The 19187-nt window shown below is 36.8% G+C and overlaps 1 protein-coding gene across 6 annotated transcripts in view; it reads right to left on the minus strand.

Moving 5' to 3' along the window:
• Ube3a (ubiquitin protein ligase E3A) overlaps nucleotides 1-18924 on the minus strand; it is a 76769-nt gene extending 57845 nt beyond the window's left edge. For 3 of the 6 annotated variants that reach the window (XM_013012042.1, XM_013012038.1, XM_013012041.1), the window contains exons 1-2: nucleotides 18827-18909; nucleotides 16291-16362 (exon numbers count right to left, since the gene is read on the minus strand). The gene's annotated coding sequence lies outside the window, so the exon portion shown is untranslated. Of the gene's footprint in view, nucleotides 1-16290; nucleotides 17161-18826 lie in introns of those variants that run through there. The other 3 variants (XM_013012040.1, XM_013012044.1, XM_013012039.1) reach the window with 3 other exon arrangements.
• Between the last annotated feature and the right edge of the window lie 263 nt (nucleotides 18925-19187).

The raw sequence follows: 19187 nt of genomic DNA on the forward strand, positions 1-19187 counted from the left end.
AGGCAGGTCTTTCTTCGTTTCTCTTGAAACAGTATGTGGACTTAAGAGATCCCAGAGGTCTAAGAACAACTTCCAACTCACAAACAGAAATGAGAAAGATAAAATATTTTGCAGCTGACAAATTGACCTCAAATAATTACCAGCTACATGTAATTTTAGAACGACTACAGTCAAATACTATCTTCCAGTCCCCTCGTTTATGAGGCACAGTGCTCAGCAGAATATAAACAGGTTCCAACGTCAAGGCTGGGATTCATGCCTGCATGGCCATTTACTAGCTGAGAAATCTTGGGCAAATTACTTAACCTTACTGAATCTCAGTTTCTATGTAGACAGAATTAACAGTACTATAAGCTGTCATTAGTATGAATGAGCTAACATCTAATTAGCCCCAACAATACCTGGCATATAATGTGCTTACAAATGGAAGTGATTACTAATCTACACAGTCTAACAGCCAAACCTATATCCTCGATCTCTATACGTGTATCATTTTATATTTCGCATTGTACTAATTGCTTATAAATTCTTTCAGCAGCCTACTTAGGTCCCTCATATAGTCTACCTGGTAGCACACTCAATACTTACAGAAATGCTTTTAAATTGACAAGTGCTCAAATTTATTGAACATGTCATTATTCTAATATGATATTAAGATAATTCATGCAATATGAATTTCAAACAATAAAACCAATATAACATTACTTTGCCAAACTTCTGAGGAGGTGGTGAATTCTAAAATCAGTCTCTTAGGACGTATTTTTAACCTAAAATATAAAACACTTCACTCAATTCTCTTTACATAGAAAACTGGATAAACTTCCAATTTTTTTAAACTAAGCTTCATTATAAAATAAAAGCAATTCCATCTTCTGAAATATTTAAGAAGATCCAAAAATACATCAAGAGACAAATTACCCTACTGCTTGTTGCCAGTATGAGAGGCAAGGTGGTTGAGCAGGCCCTGTAGCCTGAACTTGGCAGAGCCAAGTTCCCGTTTTTATCCAAAAGGTAACATTTTCCTGTTCATTAATTACTCTATTCACACTACACATAGGCTAAAAATATATGAAAACCGACTCTATACCTCTAATCCCTTTCAGATACCTACAGTAATTCTGCTTTTAACATGCTGAGCATCTGTTATCTACAAACATGGATGTAAATACACTGCCGCCTTGAGTAACAACCAGGGGCAGATCCTCTGACCTGAGTCCACAGGGAAAGACTGTTGTTTTTAGAGACACCATGTACTAAAACAATATAGAAACCAGGTACTTGTAGCTTATAACCTGTAATCCTAACTACTCAGGAGACTGAGATCTGAAGGTCATTGTTCAAAGCCAGCCAAGCAGTGCATATCTGTAATTAACTAGCAAAACGATGAATTGAAGATATGGGGTAGGTAGAGTGCCAGCTATGAGCAAAAAGGGCCAAGTAACAATTTAAGGCTCTGAGTTCAAGCCCTACTGCCAGTAAACACAAATACACACAGAAAAAAGAAGAATTGTAGAATGCCTTGCTGACATTCATATTCTTCATATTCCTAATCTCCAAGTTATGTACAAAAAATGCCATTCTTTCTTTTCTCCCCTTATTTTTACTTAGTTTAACCACTACTTGTCGGTCATCAAAAATTCTTACAAGTCTTTCATTCAAAATCTATCAACTGGAATTTAAGTGTCTATTAGGTGCAAGAAAATGCAGTTAGTTAAAAAAAAAAAGTCATTTCTAGTCTTCATGTGGAGGGTCACAAGTAAATCACAATGAATTACATAATTACAATGATAGTAAACTAACAATACAGGCAGAGGTATTACAAAGTCCTGACTTCATCTGTGGTAAAGAGAAGAGCAAGATTTATCAGACTAAATCTTATGAGGTACTAGTTGCCAAAATCAGAAAAGCATATAATTCTAAAGCCTCTCTTCCTCAGTATAACAAATTACTTACCAAGCTTTATCAATTCTACCACAGGAATTTCTCCACATTTCAACTATCCTCCAACTATCATCTTCTGATGGCTTTTACTTACTCCAAGAATAAAACTAAATGTCAGTTAAGACTACTGTATACACAGTCTGGAGAAAACATACTAGTGTAGCCTTTTCTTCTCGGCTTCACGAAACTTCTACGGAATATGTAGATCATTTGCTCGTGTGCTTCCAGTGCTTAACCAACATTACAGAAAGACATCTTTAAAAAAAGTAAAATTCAGACATCTCATTTTAGATCTTTTAGTAATTGCCAAGGTTAAAATTCAAATCTAAGCTAGGCACTAATAGCTCATGCCTATAATCCTAATCAGGAGGCTAAGACCTGGAGGATTACAGTTTAAAAATCAATCAAGGCAGAAAAGTCCATGAGAATCCATCTCCAGAAATAACTAGCAAAAAGCCAGAGTGAAGGATGGCTCAAGTGGTAAGGCACCAGCTAGGAGTGATCAAGCATGAGGCTGTGAATTTAAGAAATCAAACTAAACTCAAATTCACTTGAATCTAAACGCTATGCACATTACCTTGCAATCTCTTCTGGTATTCTAAAGCCTGTAAAAAAAATTATTTTCTTTTCCCATGCTTACCTACATTGCTAAAATACAGTGCCTCCTCATTTTATCTGGTTTCTATCTAACCTGGTAGAATTATTAATTGCTTCAATTATCCTCCTAAAAAAACCTAACTATATCACTTTTATATTCAAACATTTCTAGGACTTGTCCTTGAAAATACATTTCCAATTCAATCACATACTGTTTGCGGCCCTTGCCACCAGGTCCCTACCACCCACCATTCAAGCATTACAGCTCTCTCACAAAAGACACATACCATCATCATATACCAAATCTAATCGAATCCAGTCATCAACTTACTGGCAATCACATAATACCTATGTGTAATTCCAATTTCAATGGCTTTGTTTCTCAAGAAATTTCATTTACGAATGCTTCCCTGTGCTCTCCAACTCCTATTCCCAACTTATGTACCAAGTCTACTGCACAGCCACGTATAGTGGCTCATGCCTGGTAGTCACAGACCAGGAAAATCAGGGTTCAAAGCCATCACAGGGAGAAGGATAGATTCTATCTCAACCAATTAAGCTAGTGCTGCATCCTTGTGGCCCAGCTACTCAGGAAGCTATGGGGAAGGACAATCAAGGCCCAGGCCATCCCAGAAAAAAAAGGAGCCCCTATCTAAAAGGCTATCAATCTGTCTAACTAATGTAAATGAAAATAAATAAACAAAATAAAAGACATCCTGAGCAACAGTACCACACTGAAACCAAAGAAAGAAAGGAATGAGGGTCCATGGCCTGACATTATCATGAGCTAGTCCCAAATGCAATTCCTTGCTAAATAAGATGATCATTTCTTCCAAAATTAACATAAATATAATCCAATGCCAATTTCACTAGCTATTTCAAATACTAAATATGTAAGAATAACCAAATAGTTGTTTCTCATACAAGAATATATCTTTCTCCCAAAGAATCTTCCAGATTTTAAAATATAGTACATTAATTTATAAATACAATTAAAATCAGTACAACTCCTTAGAAAAATCATTGCCAAAATTCACTAAAACTAAATAAGTATTCTGTATGATTTGAAATTTTCGTAAGCATACTGTACGATTTGAAATTTTCGCTATGTATGAACAGATATAAGGACATACTCACAAGAAAACATTTATTGCAGTGCTTAAGAGTAGCAACAGTCGTGTGTGTGTTTGTGTATGTGTGTGCTAGTCCTGGGGTTGAACTCAGGGCCTACCTAGGTGTACCTAAGCTTCTTTTGCTCAACGCTAATGTTTTACCTGTTGAGCTACATACAGGTCCACTTTCAGTTTATGAGAATAAGAATCTCATGGACTTTCTTGCCAGAGCAGCTTGGAACTGTGATCCTTATATCTCAGCCTCTTGATTACTAGGATTATAGGTGTAAGGCACCAGCACCAAGCAATACTCTTAATAGCCCCAAACCAAAATGAAAATGTCCATCAACAGAAAACTAAGCGGAAAACTCCCAAAACAGAATACTACATGGCAACTACTATAAAAAATCAACTTTTGGGGCTGGGAAGTTGGCTCAGTGGTAGAGTGCTTGCCTTGCATGCTCAAGGCCCTGGGTTCGATTCCTCAGCACCACATAAGCAGAAAAAAAAAAGCCGGAAGTGGCACTGTGGCTCAAGTGTTAAGAGTGCTAGCCTTGAGCTGAAATGCTGAGGAACAGTGCCCAAGTCCAGAGTTCAGGCCCCATGACCGGACCCAAAAAAAAAAAAAAATCAACTTTTATACCCAAGAAATAATCTCACAAGTATGCTAAATGAAAGAAGCCACACACAGCTAACTACAGGTGTTCATCAACTTATTATGGAGGGGGGGGCGGGGAAGCCATTAGAAGGTGAAAATGTATTTGACCCACTTAATGGACATTGTAGCTTAGCAACACAGAACATTAGTCACCCCACGTGCCCAAGCGTATGTTCCAAGACCCACAGTGGATGCCAGAAACTGCAGATAATACCAAACTCTAGTAAAAGAGTAATTACAAGAAATACAATAAAAATTATATAAATTTCGAAATATCTTATTGTGCTGCATACGTTTCTTTCTGTGTGATGGTGTTAGAAGACACTTAAAAGGAAAACTTGGTAGCTTCTTTTTGGCATATTTAAACTGCTGCCTGCCATCACTACTCTTGCACTTTTGAAGACACTGATAGAAAACTAAGGTTTACCTTAATAAAAACGCTGCGAAACTTTAACAACCCATCTATAACCAAGTGGACATTGATTAAAAAAGGAAATGATTCATATCCAGGCCAGGATAAGGCGGGACAGTGCAAAATTTTGCAATTCTACTCTAAACAATAGGCAATTTAAGACATAAACTGTTTCTGGAACTTTCCATTAAATATATGAAGCTAGATAAAAGTAAATATCAACTGTTTATCTTCATAATCTCTTGGCTGTCTGGGAGCTGTATCACTGCTACTATCTTTTATTACTTTTATTTTATTATTAATTGTCTCTAGACAGACTCTAATAAATACAGCCTTGAAGAAATACCATAACCAGCAAATTTAGTTGGGTTCCATAACAAAGTTCTACACTGGCCCCAGCGACGATGCCTCTAAAGAATACAGTACAGTATTAGTTCTGTGACTTTTGATGCTAGGTCATAAAAAAACGGCATCTATTTCTTGCTCCTCTGAGATGATCTCCCAAGGAATCTACTCAGCCATACATATGGCAAGGCAGTCAAGTAACTATATGTAAAAACAACATGTCACGTGCTGACAACCTGCTTCTATCTCCAGGTGCATGAATGAGCAAGCCCTTCAGATGATTCTAGCCTCCAGTGATCAGGCTACATTCCAGCTGATATCCTCAAATTAGACATTTGTAAGTGGTGTCAATAACTGCTGGTGCTTATGAAAATACATCCAAGACAATTTGTTACACAGCAGTATTTAAGTGAACAGTATATTAAATTCTACATAAGTTTTAGTTAAAAATATGAATGCTGAAGTTCAAGATGTGGTACACTAACATCTGCAACTTTTTTTGAAAAACCAAATTAACAGAAGGATTAAAAAATGAGTAGTTGCAGATATGAAACAAAGCAAACACTGCAAAACGTTAATTTTAGAATTATAGTGCACAAATATTTTAAGGCACATTTAAGTCTGAAAACTTTTTAAATTAAATATTACCAGTAGAGCTGCACTTTAAAATTGCTGAAGTCCAGCTGGTGGCTCAAGCCTGTAATTCTAGGTACTCGGGAGGCTAAGATCCAGGGGATGGTAGTTTGAATAGCTCAAAGCTAGTCAAGACAGGAAAATCCATGGGACTCCATCTCCAAAAGTAATCTGGGAAGGCCAATCGCCCAGCGCCAGCTGAGCAAGTCTCCCATCAAGCACAATGTATTGAGTTCAAACTTGGCACCAAGGGAAAAAATGTTTTTACAGTTCTTCAAACAGAAGAAAAATAACACCCCCCCCAAAAAAAAGAAAGAAAGAAACCTGGATCTATAAAAAGAAAACAAAATAAAATGGTAAATATAAGGGTAAACAGAAAAAAAGACAACCTTACCATAAATTTCTTTATAAGAATTTATAATTTCTCTATAAACCCTAATACAGAATAGCATACTGAAGTAAACCATAAAACCATAGCAACAAAAAGATGAGGGAAGGAAAACAATTCTATATTGTTCTGATGTTATGATACACTGAAATGTACCTTTTTCAACATACACTGAAATAAACTAAACATGCATACTTGTAATTCCTACAGTAACCACTGGTAGTTGGTGGGGTAGGTATTAGCTAATACTAGAAACAGAACAATAATTTGTAAAAATGAAGGAAAGAAAAGGAGAAATTTCTTAAAAGGAAAAAGACAGCCAGGCACTAGTAGCTCATGCCTGTGATCCTGGCTACTCAGGAGGCTGATACCTGAGGATCGAAATCAGTCCAGGTATACAAATCTCCAATTAGAAAGCAAAATGCTGGAGGTAGAGGTATGGCTCAACTGGTAGAATGCCAGCCTTGAGCAAAAAAGCTAAATAAGAGTACAAGAATGTGAGGTTCAAATCCCTGTGCCAGCATTAAAAAAAAAAAAGACTAAGATAGAAGAATGAAAAGAAAGTATCATAAACACTACCATATAAACAACTCTACTAAAATGTAAATCACCTGAACAATCAAACCAAAAAGATTGAAAAGGTGTCAGAGACTGTACAATTCAATCAATCCCCAACACATTTATTGAAAAATTAAGGGATTAAGAAATTATAAAGAACTCAAAAAATTAAGAGCCAAAAGAACCAGTAATAAATTGACTAATATGATTGAAAAGCCCTCAAAAGCACAAATGGCCAATAAGTAATGAAGAAATGTCCAACATCTTTATTCATAAAGGAAATGCAAATCAGAAAACTGTGGGATTCTATCTCATCCCAGACGGAATAGCTATCACCAAGGAAGCAAACAACAATAAATGCTGGCAAGAATGAAGAAAGGAAGGGAAGACATTGGAATAGGAAGAATAACCTGGGATTGGGGGGTAGGGGATTGGATGACAGAACAATGCAGATATGGGTGAAGAGCAAACAAGACTGATGCCAACACTAGGAATAAGAAGGCCAACAAGGCTATATAATAGGACCCAAGCATGCACCTTATATACTGTTAATGTAAATAAATGGGTGCAATGAATATGAAAGTAAGTGTGGAGGTTCTCCAAAAACCTAAAAGAAGAACTGCCACATAATCCAGTTATACTACTCCTGGGTGCATACCCAAATGAATGTAAGTGATGCAATAAACACAGATGTCCAGGAATAGAATTCATGTTTATTGCAGCACTATTCATAATAGCCAAGCTGTTACCAGCCTAGGTGCCCATCAGCCAATGAATGGATAAAAAAGTATGGTATATACATACTATGGAATATTATTTGTTCATAAAAATGAAACTATGTCTGCAGGAAAAAAAGGATGGAAAATATGCCATATTCAGGAAGACCAACACCATATATTTTCCCTCAAATGTAGAATCTAGACTTGAAAGAATAGGTAAGCAGGTTGGTAGACATGGTCAGATAGATACATAGATAAGATGTATATGCACATATACATATGAATATGAATTTTGTACAAGGGGGTGGGTTTGGGGATGGGACTGGTTATTGGAGCAAAACAGGGTACACATTGTTTTGTGTTCATATAATGTACACATAAAAATAGCACAATGAAACTCATTTAAAAATTTTTAAAGAGGTACAAAAGGAATGAGGTGAATATTATCATAGTACATTATATGTGCCTTTATAGAAATACCACAATAAATCCCATTGTATGTTTTAATCAAAATATTTTAAAAATAAAATAATGGGAACAAATTTTGATAAGCAAGATATTAACTGTAAGTTATCTAAAAGACATTAAATTTGGGAACTGGTGGCTAGAAACAAGCTACTCAGGAAGCTGAGATCTAAGGATCATAGGTCAAACCAAGCCTAGGCAAGCAAACCCAAGACTCTAATCCCCACCTAAACAGCAAAAGTAGAGGTGTGGCTCAAGTGGTAGAGTACTAACCTTGAACAAAAAAAGCCAAGGGAGGCCTCGAGTGCAACCCCAGCACACTAAAAGTATTAATAATAACACTAAATATGACAGGTTAGGTTGAAAGTGATGGACAGTAAAATGTATACTATGCAGTAATTATAAGACAGGGTTGGCTATATTATTACCACACAAAGACTTTACGACAAAGAACATTATTAGAGATAAACAGATACACTTCATAAAAATAAAATGTTCAATTCAACAAGGGACCTAACAGTTCTAAACATAAATACACCTAATAGCTTTTAAAAATATGAAAGAAAAATAGAAGGATGGCAAATTACAGAAGATTAATACTTCTCGTAGTAGGTAGAAACAGTAAAAGTGCATAAGAAATGTGTGTGTGTGTGTGTGTGTATAGCTAACAAAGAACTTACACTCCAAAATAATGTATAAAACATTTGAACAGACATTCACAAAACAAAACTTCAATACGGTCAGTAATGTTGACTAGGGAGATAGTGTGCAATTTTCCAAAGGAACCTGACAAACTGGTTTTATAGTATATCAAATAGTAAAGGTTTAAGAACTGAGACAATTCTGAAAAGTGAAAAGGCGTGGACTATATAGATGTGTGTGTGTGTGTGTGTATATATATATATATACACACATATATATGTATATATATATATATATATAGATACACCTTCAAATGTTTCTGTAGTTATAAACAAAATGTATTCCTGATACCAAAAAAAAATTAAGGCCAAAAACTGAAAAATAATCTAAATCCAATAATCATACAAGTTACTTTTTTAAAAAATGGAATAGTTTACTACTTAAAATACTAGAGCTACAAAATTTTCATATGAAGGAAAAAAACCACCTGAAATGACTGGCTTCCTTCAGATGACCCTAAATGCAAAAATTAAACAGTAACATTAAAAAACCTATTAGTAGACATAATAAAAGTGTTTTTTTTTTGGGGGGGGGTAAGAGATAGCCTGGTACTAGAGCGTGAATTCAGTCAGAGCATCGTCATACTCTTCACTCATTTTCTGCTCAAGACTGATTCTCTACCATTTGAGCTACATCTCCACTTCATGGATTTCTCTGCCTGGACTAGTTTCAAACCAAGGTTATCATATCTCAGTCTCCTAAAATAGCTAGGATTACAAGTGAGGCACTTATAACTGGCTATGAAAAGGTACTTCTTAAGACAAAAAGCATACATATAAATAAAGACTCCCAATTTTTTTCTTTGGAGGGGGGTTGGTCATGGGGCTTGAGCTCTGGGCCTGGACGCTGGTCCCTCAGCTCTTCAGCTCAAGGCAAGGGCTCTACCACTTGAGCCACAGTGCCACTTTTGGTTTTCTGGTGGTTAATTGGAGTGAGAGTCTTATGGACTTTCCTGCTGGCTTTAAACTGTCATCCTCAGATCTCAGACTCCTAAGTAGCTACTGGATTATAGACATGAGCCACTGGCACCCAGCCAAGACTCATAATTTTGACGTAAAAAAACTGTGTGATTTTATACCACAAAAAAGAATCCTATAATAGGAATGATTTTCTATTTTATTCTCAATCTGAAAATTTTTCATGGCTGCAATGTAAGTAATTAAGGTTGACTGAAACTATCTTCAAAGTTCTTTCAACATTAATACTGCATTGTAATATCTTTCTTTTAAAGTTATTTCTTTAAATTGTGAAGCATTTAAAACACACCAAAAAATAAACGAGTGGTGTGGCTCAAGTGGTACAGTTCTCACCTAAAACTTACCAACACAAAAAAACCATAAAACCTTTATCTTTTTAAGAACCACTCATAAACTCAATAATGAGAACACAAAATATCACTTCATATCCTTTACATTGACTAGCATTTTACATTGACAGAAACAAATGCCTACACTGCTGATAAGGTATGTATTAGTAGGTCCACTTTTCAGATAAGAATTTCGCCCTATGTAGTAAAATTACAAACAAGGGGCTGGGAAGGTGGCTCAGTGGTAGAGCGCTTGCCTTGCATGCATGAGGCCCTGGGTTTGATTAGTCAGCACCACATAAGCAAAGAAGCCGGAAGTGGCGCTGTGGCTCAAGTGGTAGAGTGCTAGCCTTGGAGCTGAAGAGCTGAGGAACAGCGCCCAGGCCCAGAGTTCAGGCCCCACGACCGGACCCAAAAAAAAAAAATAGTGGTAAAATTACAAACAAGACTGGGATGGATTTCTTACACATGCTTTTGACTAAGTGATGTCAAAAATAAAATACATTAAAAATTCACTAACTTTTTGAAAATAAAATTTTGCTTCTCAAATTATGCAGCTCCGATGATGCAGAGAGCTGTAAGTCAATCCCATATTATCCTCAGTTGGGTTTAAATGGTTATGTGAGCTTACTGAGTCACTGAGTGTTTCTCTGCCCTTAATTTTGGAAAATGCCTCCTAAAAAGCAAGTGGTACCAAAAAGGCAAAACAAAAGTATGCTAATCCTCCCACGGCAAAAAGAGAGGATAATGTGCTCAATTTAGGTGGTAAGGTGAAAATATGACATTTTTGAAAGGTGCCATGTCCTTTGTGTAAGCTTGTACAGCGTTATGGGAAAATATAAGCAAGCATCCACTGTATTCACAAGAGAACATGAAATAGTATTCTAATTTTTGGTAAGCTGAATTTTTGTGATATTAATATAGCATACTCCATGAGGTTTCAAGCTATGGATGCTCAGAACTACTGCAAAAGTAAAATATGGATTAAATTTTAGTGATTTTTTTTATTTAATTTTTTTTGTAGCTCTTAGGACTTCAATTTAGGGCCTGGGCATGGTCCCTTAGCTCTTTTGCTCAAGGCACTACCACTTGAACCATGGCTCCAGTTCCGGCTCTTTAGTGGTTAACTGGAGGTAAGGGTCTCACAGGCTTTTCCTGCCCATGCTGGCTTCATGATCCTCAGATGTCTAAGTAGGTAGGATTACAGGCATGAGCCACTGGCACCCAGCAAAAATTTTAGTAATTATGAGCATTCCCCAATGGGGATCTCTTAAAACTATAGATCAGTTTTTCCTCAGTAGGGGGTCTCCTTAAAACTATGTATCATAGATCCTAAGGGTCTATTGTATTCACATTCTATTCTCCAGCAAATTTACTTCATCTTCCCAAGAGGAAAACCTGCAGATAAGTACATGTAAAAATGATCACTGCAGCATTATTTATAACAGCAAACCACTATATCCCATATAGTGGGGTATAATCAATTTAGATATGCAGACAATGGAATACCACACAGATATAAAACCAATGTGTACCAACATACATCTCTCAAAAACTTAATACTGGTTCAAAAATGCTAACTGATAAAAAAAATGCTAACTGATAAAAGATATGTGCAAAACCTATCTGTAAAATGTGAACACAATATACCACAAACACATGAACCCATACAACTATAAAAGAATATAAAATATATTCAGTAACTTCAAAACAGTTAAGTCTAGATAATGAGAAAGGGTTTAAGACTTAGTCCATCTATTCGCTAGCTCAAATCCATTTATGTATTAGTTCACCCCTCCCTATCCTTTATGGTATCGTTCAGTTAGCCCTACATGTGTAAAGTATTTTGCATGAGAGTGAAGATTCCACACGAAATTAAATAATATCCACAAGGTCTTAATTACTAAAATAATCTGAAATATACTGCACAATTATACATGCTTTGAGGACTAGGTAACACACTGAGTTAAATAATACCCTAAGACTCCATTTCAACAAATGGCTCAGCACACTTGTCAGCCTTAGTGACACAGGGAAACATAGGTAGAAGGATCATAACCCAGGCTGGCAGAGGGTCAATGCAAAAGGGGGCTAGAGGTGTGGTTCAAGTGTAAGAGTGCTCACCTAGCAAGCTCGAAGCACTAAATCCAATCCTAGTACTATCAAAAAACACAAATAAATTTTTAAAATTCTAATCCGCAGAGCAGCAGAATGTTTTACTATAAGTTTCCAGACGTTATCAATTTAATTTCCTATTTCCATCTTTGTTATTTAAGCCTGTTGAATATGTTAAAGGATCCGTGAAGTGGGTAAGATACTGAATAACAATGAACCAGCTTTAGAAATTAGAAAAGGTTCACTTCTTTAAAAAAAACTAGTGGTTTAGAGTCTCATAAATAGTATACATATTTTTTCATTACCATCTCAGAATTATGAGCTCATTTCAGAAAGCTAGGAAAGAAAAATGTTATCCAATTAATCTTTGTATGAAATAGTATTTATCAATTAGCACAATCACAAATAGTAGATGTGTTCAAAAGACATAATTCTTTGATGAAATTTGCCCTGGTACAATTAATGTATGCTAATAAAAGATCATTTTAAAAAGATAAAATTCCTTCCCCTCCAAAAAAAAAATAGTAACAATGATAAATGAGCCTCATTTATGCACATTTGAAGGTTAGCAAAACGGATGCATGCATGCACACACACAGATATAATAAGAAATCTTAAGGAAAAAATGCATAAGGGGTGAAGGAATACATTATGTATGAAAATGTTATAATGAAACTCATTGTTTTGTGTAATACACAGTAATTAAAAATTAGAAAAAAAGCACTAATGAGCTGGAAATACTCCATATTTCTCCCTATACCTCATAGTTTATATAGAAAACACTAATAGAAATTTAATACCTTCCCTTCCAAAGAATAGCATACTTTATATCAAATAACAAGTAGGAAAGTATTACTTTTTGGAAATATGAAGAGAAACATGCTTGTGGTGCTAAAGGTATCAAGTGAGAAGAAATAAAGAATGACAGTTCCAGACAGAGCAACAAAATTCAAAGAAATAATGAAATGTGACGTTTGTCCACAGTAAATGGTACATTCCTGGTGATTTATTGTATTATGCTCTATACTGCCATCTATTTAACTGGGAGGATGGACTGAACTTATTCTACTTCACAAAGACTATTAAAACAAATGAAACAGGTGTGGTGGCACATGCCTGAAGCAGGGTGACAAGAAGCTGGAAGCCAGCTTAGGCTCCACACCAAGTCTGAGATGAAACTGAGTTACACAGCCAAGAACCTGTCACCAAAAAAAAAAAGTTAAAAGTAATGATGGCAGTGGGCTGCTGACCCTCAGAAGCTTCAAATGGATAAGCCATCTATTTGACACAAGGAAACAGAAGTTACTTCATGTAAATAACTTAAGAGTAGGAAAGTACAGCACTTAGTAGCATCTTCATTCACCCCACAGCTAGATAATGTGCATGCAACAATACTGTCTTAAGTGTGAAATCTGCATATACAATGGCACACATTACGATTAGGAAAGAGCAAAGCATAATCCCAGCTACTCCAGATGCAAAAATCAGGAAGATCAAGGTTCAAAGCCAGGATGAAGGAAAAAGTCAGTGAGTCTCTCATCACAACCAATAAGCTAGGCATGGTGGCACCTGCCTGTCATCCTGCTATACAAGAGACATGCGTAGAAGGACTGCAGTCCAGCAGCCCAAGACACAGATCCTAACTGAAGGATAACTAAAGTAATAAGGGTTTAAGGGTAAGACTCAAGTGGTAGAGTACAGCTTCAGGGAGAAAAAAAGTAAGGTGTATGGAAGGGTACTAGAAAAGAGCTAGAAGCCTGCAAAACATATAGTTTAATAAAAAGAGTCAAAAAAAAGCTGCATGATGATAATTCACACCTAAATTCACAGCTACTTTGAAGGCTGAGATCTGGAGTATCATAGTTCAAAGCCAGCCAGGGCAGAAAAGTCTGCCAAAAATAACCAGCAAAAAGCTGAGCTGTAGGTGTGGCTTAAGTTGGCAGAATATCAATGGAGCAAACCAACTGAACAGGCAAGCCAGGCAGGTGTGAGGCCCTGAATTCAAACCCCAGAATGGGAGGAGGGTGGAGTGCCAAACCAGGGATGCATCTCCCTAGCATGTACAAGGCCTAGGGTTCCATCCCCAGGATTGAGAGCAGTAAAACCTCTTTTTAATGTTTGATTTCTGTAACAATGTTTCCAACTGATCATGAAGGCACAAAACACCATCCTGTGGAACATATTCAGCTGCTGCTACCAGTGACAGCAGCAAACTACATATAGGTGAGTCAGCAGTTTCATATATGGAAAATTCTACTGGCATGTAAGTGTTCAGGGCCTAACAGAGGTAGTGATAGTGACTTTATGAGTCATTTCCATAGGATTCCTTTCCCTGATTCAGAGGCAATACCTTCCTTAGCATTCCTGCTCAGATATTCTGGAACTGAACCTCAAGACTAATGTTAACCCGGATGTGTCTAGGTCCTCTGAAACGGCTCCTCCTTTTGGTTTACTTGTAGTCTGAAAAAGGATTTTACTTTGGGTCAATAATACTGACATATCATTTACAACTAAACATCTCAGACATAGTTACAAATTTAAAGTAAACTCATAGATTATAAATCTCCAAAGTAATGGTTGGTTGAGAATGTTAACAGAAAAGAAAAAATAAGTTTCAGTAACCTATTAAAAGCTACAAGGTCATTTTGTGCAATATTAATTCATTTTGAGAAATGCCATATTTGAAAAGCACAGTCCTCTGAAATAGCAAAGCATCTATAACCTCAAGCATCTATCACCTCACTCACAGGTAAAGAAACAAGGCTTAGAAAGCTAAATGACATGCTCATGACTAGAGGAAAGCCAGAGAAGACAGGCAAATGCAAAATCTTCTGACACGAAAGTTAATGGCACTCTCCTCCATTTCAATCATCCTTGGTGGGTTTTGTTCACTTGTTGAAATTCTGAAGCACTTAAAATTTTATATAAAATTCTAAGGAGGTAAGTCATACATACCAGAATCAAATAACAATTGGCTTATAGCATAACTTCATGTGTAAACAGTAATTTTAAAATGTTAATTTCATTTCCCTTCCAGATATGCCTAACACAATCTCTCCAAATAATTACCCAATTAGAATTTACTGGGTACTGATCACATAGACCTCAGCACAAGCTTCATTTTGATATTTAATGAAACTGAAAGCTGACCAAGATATTTGCTGCAGATTAAATCATTTTATTGTTAAAATGACTTTATTTAGAGAATAAGTATTTCATTTCAAACATCCTATGTCTGAACATAGGATATAAGTTTATCTTATATAAGATAGAAGATAACACTATTTCTATTTAATGTAATTGCACACCATTTCCTTTATTAGAAGAAATACAAGGTTCATAAGTGGCACCTTGTTCCCTGCTAGAAATGATAAGACAAATACTAACATTAAGTCCCCAAAACTGGGTGGGTAATCACAAAGGCAACTACTCTTTCCAACAGATAGAACAGAACATGTACCAATATATGGAGAGTTCTGAATAGAAGACAAACACTTGTGAGCAAGTGGTCTCAGTGACTCTAAGGAAACCACTTTAAAGCCTTGTATTTCAATTTCCTTACATATAAAATGAATAACCTGGAGTCACACTCAAATTTACAACATCTATGAATCCATTACCTGAAGCTAGAATAACAAGCTCTCCTCAGAAAAATGTATTTTGTTAATAGCAGAGTAAACTTGCATATTTTCATACAAACATACACAAACACACACGCACACATACTACATGGCAGAAAATGAGTAGACTGGAACAAAGATGTGAAGAAATGTGTGTTAGAAGGCACCAAAGAAAAGGGGTAACACAATAAGTCACTGGTGTCATAACAATAAGGAAGGAGGGGCTGAGCCTATACTATAGAAACATTTCACAAGTGGAAGGATTGGCAGACTTAAGTCCATTATCTGATTAGGTTTCTGATTTTAATATAACATTATCAGCTTCCAAATGCAAATGTTTCTTGCCTTTGTGGCCCCTGTAACCTAGCAAAGCTCAGAGAGGCCACAGTAGGTACCTAACAAATGTTAGCTGATCATTTATTTGTTGACTAATTCAGGCATATTCTAGTGTTATAGTCTGAACCCTTTCCCCCCAAAAAAATTCTTAAATTAAAATTGCTAAATTAGAATTCCTGAACTGAAATTCCTAAATTAAAAGTCTAATCTCTAAACTGATGGTATTAGGAAGTGGGAATTTGGGGAAAACAGTCCTTATGAATTAGGCCAATGATCCCCCTTTTTTAAAAAATAAGAGACCACACAGAACCCCTTTTACTCTTCTACTACATAAGGTTACAAGTAAAAAGATACTGTCTATGAATCAGCAGGTGGACCCTCACCAGATATCCATGAATTTTCCAGCACTTTGATCTTGGGACTTCTCAGCCTCCGTAACTGTGAGAAATAAGTTTCTGTTTAAAAGAAAAAAAATTAGTGGGCTGGGAATTTAGCTCAGTTGTATAGCAATTGCCTAGCACACACCAGGCCACGGGTCTGATACACAGCACCACCAAAAACAAAAAAAAGGTGTTTTTTTTTCTGTTTTCTGTAAGCCACCCAGTCTGATTATTCTATTATAGCATCCTGAACAGACTAAGACAACTGGTAAGACTCTCTGGTAAACACTAGAAGTTCATGGCTATTAAGAATGAGTTTACAGTGGGAAAGAAAACAAGCATTAGAAAGCATAACACACTATAGTCCACTACATACAAAGTATTTTAAAACCATTCAGGAAAATTTGGTAAGAAGACTTATAAGGAAATACTTATTTAGTGACTACGTATTAGGCATTTTACATACCTTAATCCTCACAAATCTGAGGTAGTTTCACCATCCTGTTTTATAAATAACAAAACTGTAGGGCACCAAAAATAAAAGCAGGTCCTAATTGCAAAACTATTTCCATTATATATTCCATGGTATCTTCGATTTTTACGTTGTCTTTACACTTGGAAATGAGGGAAAAACTGTCTAAACCTTCATGAAAAGAACATCTAAGACCTTTTTATAAAACCCTTTGGCACATGCATATTACTTACTTGAAAACTTGCTCACAAAAATCAGAATGCTATTTTTAACAGCTGTGTATGCACTTAACACAATGTTTCAAATTTAGGCCTATACAAGAGATCTAAACAGAAAGAGTGCAATATAATTAAGAACATGCTTAAGGAAAAAAACACATTTGGAAACATTATTTCAAGTGTTTGAATTGAAAAACCTAGATATGGCCCACAATTTGGGGCCATGACACTTAACCATAGAAAATAAATTATCACACATACAAAAAAATTGTAGAAGTAAAATAGAAATGATCTAAGTTTTAGAAACTGATCGTTACATGTCAAAGACACTGTAACCCAATGGAGTCTGTTAGATTATTGAATACATGAGTGTTTTCTTTCTCACATCTCTGATCAGTAGTACCCTTACTTAGAAAGTTAATTTTTTTAAGTAACTAAGAAAGGATAGATTTTAAGAGAGACAAAAGCAGCCTACAAAATTTCTGAAAAGGAATCACAACATTATTTTCCATTTCTGTATAAAGTTAAACTCCTCAGGTTCCATCAGGGGCAATGTCCAGGGAGAAACGGTGTGTGCACGACTTAGCAAGTTAAATATTAACACAATTTGACTTTCATAGTTTACATTCTAATTTCACAGAAAAATATTTTGATTACAAGTTCCCTTTGTATTTTGTTTTTGTGTATATATATATATGTGACAAATACATAAAGACTATTTTTTAAAGCTATTTCTTGTTTTGCTGTTGGTTTTTGAATGCATCTTGTTGGAAATGTTTGGTTTCAGTGTTTTGGTTTTGGTCATGCATGTACTTATTAGTGCTTAAGAATTTCTGAATATCCTTGTGGATTGGATTATCACCAGTATCAATAATCATTAATATTGTACTCATTTCATTAAAATTATTTTAAGAGCTTATATTCCAGAGTACCAAATTCCAAAGCAATTCCTATTACACATACCAAGACAACATTTTCTATTTATCTCTCCTAAATTCTAAATTTCAGGATTTATCAAATAATCTCTTTAGTAAGGATACTTATTAGTCAGTGGTGTGAGGAACATGTTTCAACGCACTTGTACAATTTATTCAACAAACGGACTACCTGTCTTTGACACAACTGCATTTCTTAAACCAAATCATTTCATTTATTCCAAATCCCCATCTTGCTCCAAAATTTCTGGAATGATCCACCGCTTCTAGTGGAATAATCCAAAATTATGGGTCAAATCCGTATTCCTTCATCATTTAAAAGGAACAACCTTGCACCATAAATCCCATATGCTAACTCAGTTTACATGTGCGCCCTAGCCATTTAATAAATATAATCCCAAACGGATCGTGCAGATTCTATTTTAGCTCGTTTACAGGAAGTCATTTTTTTAAATTGACAAAATCATCTTTCGAGGATTCTAAGGTGAACCAACCGGGTCTGCATTTCAATCAATCAGGGGGACTAAACACATTCAATTCTGATTTCAATCAAAAGCCTCCACACCAAAGATGAGTAAAGAGTCCTTTCCATTTGACAACTGTAAGAGAGGGGGGAGGGGGGGGAGAAACACACACACACACACACACACACACGCACGCACGCACGCACGCACACGACCACCGGCTCGCAGGTTTGCATTTAAATGTAATACAGCGAGCGGCCTCCCGGCTAGATCCAGGAACTCACAGTCAACTCCGGAATCCCGGTGGCCAGCCAGGCAACCAACACACGCGGGTCATCAATCGGTGTGCACGAACCCCGGGGGGTTTGACGAGGCGAATCCATCCGCCCTCCCTGCCCAGATATCCGTCCACAGGCCCACCCCCGCCCCCTCCACCGACTCCCAACCCACCGAGCACACGTCCAAATATGTCTTCCCCCAAACCTCGGAAATGCTGAGAAAAGAGCTCTCTCCTTTCGAAGCCAAAAGGCCTGCCTTTCCCAGCCTCGGGGTGGGAGGGAGGGAGGGAGGGGAGGGCGGCTGGGCTCTGGCGATCCTGGCTCCGCTGAGGAGGGGGGCGGGGAGGAGGGGGGGGAGGCCAAATCTCGACTCGACGCACCGCACCGCCACGTCCGCCCCGCCCCGCCCCGGGGCCCGCGTCCCCTTGGGGGTGACCAAACCCTCCCTCCGGCGCTCAGCCAGGACTGACAGTTCAGGCTGCAGCAGCCGCGGCCATCCAGAGAGGCCTAGTCCTTAGCACAGCCCCCCCCCC

Source organism: Dipodomys ordii, unplaced genomic scaffold (assembly GCF_000151885.1).
Source record: "Dipodomys ordii isolate 6190 unplaced genomic scaffold, Dord_2.0 Scaffold15, whole genome shotgun sequence".
Lineage (NCBI taxonomy): Eukaryota > Metazoa > Chordata > Mammalia > Rodentia > Heteromyidae > Dipodomys > Dipodomys ordii.